Raw genomic sequence first — 11,164 nt, 5'->3', positions numbered from 1 at the left:
GAAGATACAACTTTGTTGCTACCCTCCCCCCCTTATTTATCCAGATAGAAAGTCTGATGCAAAAAAAAAATACTCCTGCCATTTGGGTTCCCAGGTGCAATCGGAGATAGTTTTTCTCTCTTTTTGTTGGTGGTGAGAAAAAGAAATTTTCAACAGATGTCACTTACATGGCAAACAACACCTGAAATTCTCTCTACTTTACAACCACTAAAAGGATTGGAGACCTGTCCTTTATTTTTATTTTTCTTGCAAACATTCTCACCACTCAGCTATTCTGCATGGGACAAAAAAGGAAGTGCCATCAATTCATATCTAAGATTAAACTTGCTACTGTAAGTTATAGATTTTATGAATCACCAATCAGAGCCAGACAAAGTGATCATGCTTTTAAATTCTCAAGATTTTAACTACTGCCTCACAGTGGCAAGGTTTCTAAATGAAGTCTGCAAATTGAATTTTTTTCTATTGTACAATATACTCTGCATTTTACATTGTCTTTATATACATATATGCCAAGGCTTATTGGAAATTGGAATTGGAATTCATAACTCTCAGTGACCTAGGATACTACTGTCAGAGTTCAAGTTGTTTTTCTCCCCATTCAGTATGTAACATTTAGCATAATATTATGATGTGGTATTTCTTCCATCCACTGATTTCAAAGTCTTTTAAAGAAACTATAATCTATGCATGACAAGAAAACTTTGGTATGATTTGTGAAAGCATCAGTGTGGGCTGAATTGAATGCTAATGTTTTATGGATCTTATAATGAACAACACATCTTGTTGTCTGCCCTATTCTAAATTCAGAAATAGATATGTTCAGGGAGGATGATGTTGAAATATAGAACTTGGAAACATCACTCCTTTTTTAGACCACAAGTTCTAGACTTGCTATAGTCATTGGTCATAATGGCTGGCAGCTTAATATAAAATCATCTGGGGAGGTCCTGCTCTTGGTCCCGCCTCCTTTGTAGGCGCGATTGGCGGGAACGAGAGACAGGACCTTCTCAGTGAAGGCACCTCGGCTATGGAATTCCCTCCCCAGGGATATTAAATCATCCCCCTCCCTCTTGACCCTCTTGACCTTCTATAAGAGAGTAAAAATGTGGCATTGTGACCAAGCCTTTGGAGAACTTGTACAATAGATAGATATGAAATAATGTACAATGTTTGTAGGAATGGCCCGGATTATGCTTGTGGATTACATGATTGTGATTGTATTGTTTTAAATGTTTCTAATTGTTTTAATGTATTTTATTATTCTATTTAAAAGTTCATTTTAATTGTACATTATTTTTAAGGCATCAAATAGTTGCCTAAGTGTAAAACCGCTTTGAGTCCCCTTTGGGGTAGAGAAAGAAGGGTTAGAAATGTCCTAAATAAGTAAATAAATAAAATAATAATTTTTCTCAGCTATGTAAAAAGGAAAGAGTCACTTTCAAAATCATATAAATAGGTTTATGCATGAAAGAGAAAAGTACCTTTTATGAAATAACAAAACTGAGAGATGCAACAATCTTGATTAAATGCCACTGGGGAATTAAGATGATCATGAGGTTTGCATAAGGCTTGGTCTTCTGGGAAGGCACGTTTTATGAGAAGAGGTGGAGAAGGTATTTTTCTAAATATTTTTTTTCCTAAATAAAACCCAGCACAAATTCACCATCCACCAGATAATAGAGCCACAAGCTGTTTTTTCCTCCAGTATAGGAACCAAAGTATGGAAATACAGAGACATCAACTCACAGAAATTATGCTTTCAAATTTGAATGTCAACACATTCAGTAGCAATGGAACATGGTAAAAGGGGAAATTCTAACAATGTGCATTGCATGAAGAAAAGAAAAACACTATGTTGGGATCATTGGAAAATAGGAAGCAGTAATGAGATCAATTACTGTAGTGGGTTGAGCTACAATAGTGTTACAGCACCCTTTCCTAATTGCATGTCTTCCAAATGTTATGAACTGCAATTCCCACTATCATTGACAGTACAGACAGGGGCTAATGGAAGCTGAATCCCAATACATTGGGAGTCTCCAACTGGAGAATGTTGGTAGCTGATGGGATTGGAAAAACAGTTGTTCAGTTGAAAAATGAATGTAAAGAATTAAGACTGCATGTTGTTTGGGAGTGGAAGGACCTCCTATAGCCTTCTTCGAGCTCATAGATCACATTGTGTAGACAACACTGACCTAAATGGACCAGTGATCAAATTATGTCAGAACCTGGAAAAGTTCTTTTGTGGATTGAAGCTTCCAGAATCCTCAGCCATCATGACAACTGGATAGATGTTGTAATTGAAAAAGTAACGTTCCCAGGTACTAATTAAAGCTCACTTTGGTTTTGAAGAAACTACTAAAAAGCTTACAAAATCCATTCCCACGCTGAGGTCGTTAGCTATCAATTACCGTAAACTAAAAGTGTGATTGCAGCTCATTTTCAATGCAGTGTGTCTGGTCTCCCTAAGATTCCAATAAAACAACACAAAAAAGCTACTAAGTCATGCTTTTATGATGCTCTCTTGAGTACAGAGCACAAAGTGTGACACATCTGGCAAAGAATTAGTTATACATTCCTTTTGCTGCAAAAAAAGGCCAAAACATATTCAGAAATGCAAAGACAGAATCTCACACACATTTTCATACATTTGTTGGGGACATATATTTCACTAAGGAACTATTTCACCAGAATTTGTATTGTTGTATCTAAATTAGGAAGAGACTTGGCTACTGAGATGATTTCCCTTAATTTCTTCCTTTTCACATCTTCCGGTATGTTTTAAGTTCTAAGATTATTAAATATAATTTATCTATACATTTTAATATACATAGCAGCTACTTATGTATCTATTCATGGAGTCGGGAAGCCACCCAAGATTCCTACTATGTGTGTTTACAATGAATAAATGTCTGCCCATTTGTCACATGAGGAAATTTCTGTGGTTGGAGACATACCTAGTTTTAGGAGACCCCCTTGCATTTCTCAAAGAAATATAATGTGTGTTTAGTACACTGGCAAAAAAGAATCCAGAAAAGCATTCAGGATTCAACTCAAAGATGCAAGCCCATTAAAATGAAGGGAAACTGTCCTTACAGAACTCTTATTAGGTTCAATCATACTGTCATTCCCGATAAAGACCCTCAGTGTTTACCCCTAGTTAAGCCTTTTTTAGTTAGAGGGATGAATATTTTATGTAAAATTTCTGGGGGGGTCAGTCTAGACAGCCTAGACTGATCTGTATTTGAAACCTCTGTCACTCTGACCCTTTAAGAATCCCCTCAGAGGCAGAGCCTCAGACAAGGCACTTCTGGTTCTTGGAAGAGTCAGCCTTTTTGTGACTGGAAGGTGAAGAGAGAGGAAGGCAGAAAGTCTACAAAATAGCACATCCAGTCGGAGCTGTATTCAAGTCCAGTCAGAGCTGTATTCAAGTCCAGTCAGAGTTAAATATTGAGACAATCTTAAAGACAGTTGAACAACATACAAGAAAGAGACAATAAGAATAAATATTCAAGAGCCTCAGTTTGGCCAGAACTGTGGCTATATCTCAAAGACTTTACATCTCCTCATAAAGGCTTTGTAGTGAGACTCAGGAGCAGAGAAAGTCTAAAATTATGTCAGTTAATAAACTCTTGTTTGATTCAACTATATAGTCTCCAATTTGTTCCCTACGCAGCTAGTTCACTTTCCACATAGTTAAGATAGTGTGAGGGCAGAACACATACCTTGATTAAAACAAAATAGAGACTACTCTCAATTTGATGTCTATAGGATACAATAAGTTGGGGTTTTTGGAGGTGGAAACCACATAGTGTTGACAAAGGGTAATTGGAAGCTGATGGGAGAATTTAAGAAATAAAAACAAGGGGAATTTATTGATCCTGAAGCACAGAGGGTTAAATAAAATTATGCATAAACTCTGCATAGTTCAGTGTCAGAAGCCAAGGTGGTGGGTCTCACTGGGGGTGGGCTGAAGGGTAATTGTATTGTGGGTGGCCGGTTGTCTATGTATGTGTATGTGTATATGTTTGTAATGTGTATTGTGGGTGTTTTACAATTTTAAAATTAAAAGACAAAGAAAGGTAACACTGTGGCCTACATATTAATAAGAAGTTCTAAAATGTATACATCTTCTCTAACCAGCACGTTTTTAAAATAACTGGTATGTTATGCTCCAGGCAGCCATCACAGATCATTTGCAGCAAGCGCTTAAGGATCAACTGTTGTCTGCTCCTCCCTGCTGAACAGTTAATATGAGATTCTCCTCATTCCCTCAGTTACATTGACAGCTCTACCAAGAGTGTAGCTCAAGAAAATGGGTTATAAATAGAAAAGAAGAAGCAAAGAGGTCACCAAAAGCAGTGAGTTTATATAATTCCGGCTGCTATAAAATGGAAACTGGATCTTATAAAATACAGTTAACAAGAAGAGAAATACATTCAAATTAAACCGTCTTTGAAAGCCACAGAATGGAAGCAAAGCACAGGTAAATGGGTTAGACAAGGGCTACATTTATTTAAACTTACAGACAGATCTACAACAAACAATGGCTGTGTGGCGGGTGTTTGCGCTTTATACTGTCAGTGACATGTCTAGGGATGTAAATCTCTTGGAAATTTCCTTCTCAAAGGCAAGAAGAAATAATTTTACTATTTTTCTTTTCACATATAAAGACATTCAAAATTGGAGTTCTGAAAGACAGTTAAGAAGAATTTGGGCTGTGCTTTTGGCATGGCATGCCAACCATCCTGGTATTACAGAGATCTACCCGGATGAAGCTGCATGGCTTAATCTCACCCTGTTCTGTACACAGTGCTGAAATAAGTAGAACTGAGACAACAGAATCCGTAGTGGCAAACTGGAAGCTGGTCCAACCAAACATGGGCTAGAACCCATTGAAAACTTTATGCCATAGTGAAGTTGGCAGCAAAGAAAACATACTTCTCTGCCACCATTGTATCATCACAGTGTCATGCAGTTTAACTATCTTGAATGGTTAAGTGACTTTTATACTCAGCCCACTTTCTGCTGTAAAGAACTTTGTTGACAAAATCCTGTGGTTGATACAAGTTCAGCAAATGTCACATTGCCTTTTGTTCTTCCTATTTCATTGTAAATGCCTCAGTTTTTACAACCTGAAGGTGTGAATATGATATTTGTAGAGGTGAGGATCACTGCATGCATACTGGACCTCAGTTCTTCTTTAAAACATCCAGAAGGGGATGGGCTGAGTAGATTTTGAAGAGTAGTGAATTCCTTATTGAAACAAGCCATCTTTCCATCCTATCTGGAAAAAGAATAATGAGGGTGTTAAATATTGGAGAATTACTGGGCAGTTTCCAGTGTCCCGTTCATGGGTTTCGCATGTGTGATAACCTCCAAATCCCAGAGATTCCTGGATGAGATAGGTTTTCTAGATTCATTTCAATCTGGCTTGAGACTGGGTTAAGGGAAAGAAACAGCTTTTGTTCCCTTTGGGCATGGCCTATAGCTGGAACTGAATACTTGGATGTGGATCTCAACACATGGAAGTCTTTAAGCTGGGGAACAGCAGGAAAATCCATCTGGCAGTGGGGCAAATCCATGGGGCAGTGGGGGAAGCAGACAGCATGCCCTTTCCATCACATGGTGTTTCCCATCTGTCCCCAGCTTGGTCCCACACTGTCCTCGGCTAAGTCTATGAGAACACGGGTAGCCAGCCATGTTATCAGTGTTGCCTCTTGCATGATGCCAAGATGCAGTGTGCATGGACCTGGGATGGAGCCCCTCCAGAGGTAGCCCTGCATCATGTGATGGGCTTCGTTGGGCTCCATTCTGGCTGCATTTTGGCAGTATCCTAGGCAGGGCAGAATGCCCCATGTGATGAGGTCCTGTGCCTCTATTAAATCTGCTGGACTTCTGCAATGGTGTTTGATGCCATTGACCACAGTATCTTTCTTTCCACCTCTCTGGGATGGAACTTGTGGTAATCATTTACAAACTTCTGATCCTTCTATTAGGGATGAACTCACAAGAGAGTGCTGAGGGACTCCTGTTCAACCCCATGGCCATTGACCTGTATTCCATACTATTTGAAATATCTGAAGTTGCTTGGAAAATGTGTTGTCGAAGGCTTTCATGGCTGGGATCACATGGTTGTTGTATGCTTTCCGGGCTGTATGGCCATGTTCTAGAAGTATTCTCTCCTGATGTTTCACCCACATCTATGGCAGGCATCCTCCATACCTCACAACCTCTGAGGATGCCTGCCATAGATGTGGGTGAAATGTCAGGAGAGAATACTTCTAGAACATGGCCATACAGCCCGGAAAGCATACAACAACCTTGCTTGGAGAAGTTAGCTTGAATTTTAATATTTAGTGCTTGGTGGCATCAATATCCTGGTGTAACCAATTTCCTCCCATTATGTTCTGCATGGAGTTGCCTTTAGAAACCAGACAGAAATCTTTTCCTGATCCCAAATCACCCCAGAGAGATCCCTAAATATTACAGACTTGGCCCCTGCATTCTCTAGAGTGTGTGGCTGCATTTTAGGGGAAGACAATATACCTCATATTTTTGAGGGTGTGAGTAGAATGTGCAATCTTTCAGTGCTCCCCTAGTGAGCCAATGGGGCACTCTAATATTTCTTCCTCCCCAGTATATGCAATACATCAGGAGGTCATTCTGCATTATTATGCCAGTATGACATTTTGCTCCTTCATTCTTCAGTAGGATCTCAACCAAACTCTTTTGGAAGCTTTATAAGAAATTAATTAGTTATCAATGAAAATTAAATAGCAAATCGGATCCCTGTCACTGTGGCTATTTCATGTAAAATCCACCAGTCTGAAAATAAAGCAAAGGAGCCTTAATAGGGTTTCGTTATCCCACCGTCAGCCACTTTCTACTGATTGTTGACTTCGACTTTCATGAGCAAAGTGGGTGATAGATTATTCTTAGTGGCAGCAAGCATAAACTATCAACTGCTTGGTTTGAGAAAGCAAAAAAATCAATGTTAAAAAGAAAGCAGCTCTAGGCCAGATGACAGATTAATAAAAGGTTTTTTGTCATCAGATCCACAAAACCAGTCGGAAGTATAACTGGATGATTTTATAATTGTCTTCATGAAGACAGTTTGCCTGGCATGATAGGTCTAAATGAATCCCTTCCTTTTATACCATTTTCCAGACAAATTGGAAGAGAGGAGGCTGGGGGCAGGAATGAAAAGGCTTATGTTTCAAGCTCTCCGCAGGCCCAATAACCAACATTAAAACAAATGTAACAAATCTGGTACACTTATGACCAAACTTTTTAGGTAGAATGAAAACTTTTTCGTAGGAAACATAGAAAGATACAGATAAACAGAAGTTGCAAAATGCAGCAGCTAAGTAGCTGAGTAGGACATCATTCAGAAACTATATAACACTGGCTTTAAAGGAAGTGGACAGGTTGCCAATTAAGATATTGGTGGTAACCTTTAGAATCCTAAGTAGCTTGGGCCATTGAGAAAATGCCTATTTTTATACATGCCTGACTGAGAATTGTAATCTCTTGGATAAGCTTTGATCTCTTTCCAACTAGCAGGGCTAGTGGGAGGACATAAGAAAGGGCTTTCTCCATAGTGGCACTATTATGGAATCCCCTCCCCTTGGAGGCACAGTTGGTCCCAGAAGTAGTTGCGTTTTGGCACCAAGTCAAACCATGGCTTTGTATTAAAGCTTTATAGTCTAAATGATTTTAGCTTTTTTTGGACATGTGCTATTTTACATTGTTTCAACTCATTTTAAATTATCTGACAAGTAATGAAATGTATATGGAGCCTCCGGTGGCTCAGTGTGTTAAAGCGCTGAGCTGCTGAACTTGCAGACCGAAAGGTCCCAGGTTCAAATCCGGGGAGTGGAGTGAGCGCCAGCTGTTAGCTCCAGCTTCTGCCAACCTAGCAGTTCAAAAACATGCAAATGTGAGTAGATCAATAGGTACCGCTCCAGCGGGAAGGTAACGGCGTTCCATGCAGTCATGCCAGCCACTTGACCTTAGAGGTGTCTATGGACAACGCCGGCTTTTCAGCTTAGAAATGGAGATGAGCACCAACCCCCAGAGTCAGTCATGACTGGACTTAACATCAGGGGAAACCTTTACCTTACCTTTTTAGTAGCTCCAATCAGTATAGTCAGTGGTCGTGAAAGTTGTAACCCATAACCTAGAGGGCAGAAAGCTGTGAAAGGCTGCGTACTTTGAAGAAACACTGTACAAAATATCATGGAGAAATGCTATACTGTAGCATTTCCCCATGACATCTCACAGGCGTCCACTCTATAGTAACTTTCAAACCAGAGTTAACTCAAAGCAAAAACAGATGGACGAAATATTCCTGCTGGCTGGCTCTGTCTGTTGCTATAGTTGTAGTGTTTGTTCTTTTAAGAAAAGTGTGTGCACACACAAACTATCTCGCTTCTCTTGTGGAATATACAACAGCACATTCCAGCACAAACTGCAGCATTTTATTCTTAATTAGAGGCTGATTTTTTTTACAAATATTTTAGTGTACAGAAAAGAGAAAAACCTTTGAAAAGAGTATATAGGGTTTTTTTTCTAATTAGAAAACATTTCTCATCCTCCTCACTCGATGGAAGGGAAAACAAATTGGGGGAATTGCCCAGATCCCTTGACTTTAAATCTTCAGACACTTTTTTTCCTAGTGAGTATAAAAAGAACACACATGAAGTTAGGTAAAGGGAAACTTCTTGGTGGGAGAAGAGATCCTTTAAGAGGAATTGAGCCTTTTCCCCTTGAGTGGCCCTACTGCTGATAGAGCCATTTTTTTCGAAGGTACAAAATGCTTTGAATAAATGCCACTGAGCTTTAAAATTTGCTTTTCATTCAAACTATAAAGAGTGAACAGCAGGGAAATTACATGACTACCGAAGCAAGTGAAAAAGGTTGTTGTTGTTTCAAAGAGCAGGAGATTTCTGACAAAAGACTCACCACTACATCATTTGTTTCTTAAAGATTTTCAAGCCACCAAAGGTTAAACAAGCAGCATTTATTTCTCCTCATCATTTGCAGAGGCAAAAAAATTTCATGCGGTTGCTTAACCACCATTCACTTTTCAAAGGCAATAAAAGCTGTGGGTGCCATTTTAGTTCCTGAAAATATGCTCTTCCAAAGCTCTGAGGTTTATTGATTTAAACCTGATGTGACAGAACAAGAAAACTAAAGCACAGGATCTCACAACTCATTCTAAACATATACAAGAATGAATGCCCTGTGTTACAGGAGAAGCCACATAGCTCTTAGGTCAATTACATGGACCATATTTTCAGAATGCTTCATTAAGCTAGGCAGGATACAGATGAAGAACATATCCATCATGTCTTACTTTTCATATATATTATTACTGATTTCCAGAATCCCGCTCAACTGTGATCTCAATTTTTTAGACTTAGATGAATCACCATCTCTCAAGCCCGTATTGTACTTTATAGGAGATGAGTGGAATATCCAGCCTTCCCATTATTTTTAGATTATATCTTTCATTAGCTCCAGCCAGCATTGCCATTGGTGATAGATTATGAAAATTGCTGCCTGACAACATCTGGAAGGACACACATTCCCCATTCCTGCTTTACAATGTACTATAGAATTGAGAGATGATGACTCATTTAAGGTCATATCTGGTCATAGATTTAAATCTCAGTTTCTTAAATCCACACCACACACCACTCTGCAGTGGCATATCCTTCATATTAATTTGGGAATGTTCAAGGCTTTCATCCAACCTACATTTTTTAAATAAGTGCAAGATATATAAAATTGCATGCATTATGGGAAAGATAAAATAAACAATAATGCACTTTCTGTGGAATTGAAAAACACCATTGTAGAAAAAGACTGGATAGACTGTGCAAATCTGACACAGGACAGAAAGAGACAGCTGCCAGTCAAGGCTTTGTGTGCTTTTTGCTGAATGCAGATCTTACCTTCCTAATTAAGAGGACAAGTTTGCTGCTTAAAATGGCCACAGGTAGGATAAGATTTATGTTGCCGTAACAAACATTGGCAGGCATGCTATTAGCAAATTATGATGGTGTAAGTCAGCACTTTTATGTTTATTAAGTAGGTTGGAATTCTATTCCAGCCATGCATTGACCAAAATCTCTCCAAACTTACCTTGCAAACAGCACAGCAGAGAAACCCATATTAGGAGGGAGAAGTGAGTGGGATTAGTGTGGATGCATCTGGCTATTTTCCTGTAGCTGGATGTACTACAAAGATGCCATCTGCAGAGAGCTTGCAGAACTGCCAGAGGTCTCTGCAGATGCCTGTTGTGGGTGAGCTGAGATGTTAACAAGGTGTATTTTTGAGAGGCCAGCATTGGGAGATGTAGCCATGGAGACGTAGCTAAGCGACACACATCCTCAACTTTCTACATGCTTATTTTCTTAGATAATTTGAATGAAAGACAGGAATAAGTGGATAGAATTAAATGGGGTTAATCAATAGATGAGACAGCACATGTCTTGGGTGAAAAAGGTGCTACTTACGGGCAGCATACAGCACCCCAGTCTGCTTTTGCTGCAATATGGGTATCAGTTTTTGAAAGGCATCTTATATTTTTCCTAGAACCTGTTACAGGTTATTTTGAGGAAAATAAGATAATTCTACAAATGAAGAAAGTGAGCATATCTTCATATCTCTGATGGTATATTATTGGAACTGATATTTCCCCCTATAAAGTAGATTCAGATGGTGGTTAAACACTAAACATTATTTTCAAGGATCCTCTTTAACAGCAACAACTGTGAACTTTAATTGTAACTTCTTACTTTTCTAGACAGCTATAATCCACACTGATTTCATTCTTTTTAAATTCCCCAAGGTGAAATAATGAAAAAACACCAGTCGATCATGCACACCCACATTTTGGGGGGGGGGGGTCAATAAATGACATAGCGCAGGGCAGTTCATGGCCAACCCCCAATAATTATTGTTGAAAAATCAAAATGCTGGATAATGGGGAGCATAAATTGAGTGGGCTGCAGTAGTCCTCCTGTTCTCTAGCAAATTATTATCCATCTCTGTCGTAGAATCATAGAGCTGAAAGTTTCCTCCAAGATAATCTCACCCAACTTCTGGATATCTACTGTTACTACATCCTCATATATGATAGAAAGATACA

General features: G+C 39.0%; 1 long non-coding RNA gene across 2 annotated transcripts; it reads right to left on the bottom strand.

The window, feature by feature from the left end:
- Positions 1-4,352: 4,352 nt before the first annotated feature.
- LOC134298800 (uncharacterized) lies at positions 4,353-11,164 on the bottom strand. Of its 2 annotated transcripts, XR_010005884.1 has the most exons (3): positions 10,156-11,164; positions 8,130-8,185; positions 4,353-5,290 (listed from the first exon to the last, which is right to left on the bottom strand). It is a non-coding gene; the product is annotated as an uncharacterized LOC134298800 (long non-coding RNA). The 2 variants fall into 2 exon arrangements; XR_010005883.1 differs by lacking the exon at positions 8,130-8,185.

Source organism: Anolis carolinensis, chromosome 4 (genome assembly GCF_035594765.1).
Source record: "Anolis carolinensis isolate JA03-04 chromosome 4, rAnoCar3.1.pri, whole genome shotgun sequence".
Classification (NCBI taxonomy): domain Eukaryota; kingdom Metazoa; phylum Chordata; class Lepidosauria; order Squamata; family Dactyloidae; genus Anolis; species Anolis carolinensis.
This window is presented reverse-complemented; position numbering and strand designations above follow the sequence as displayed.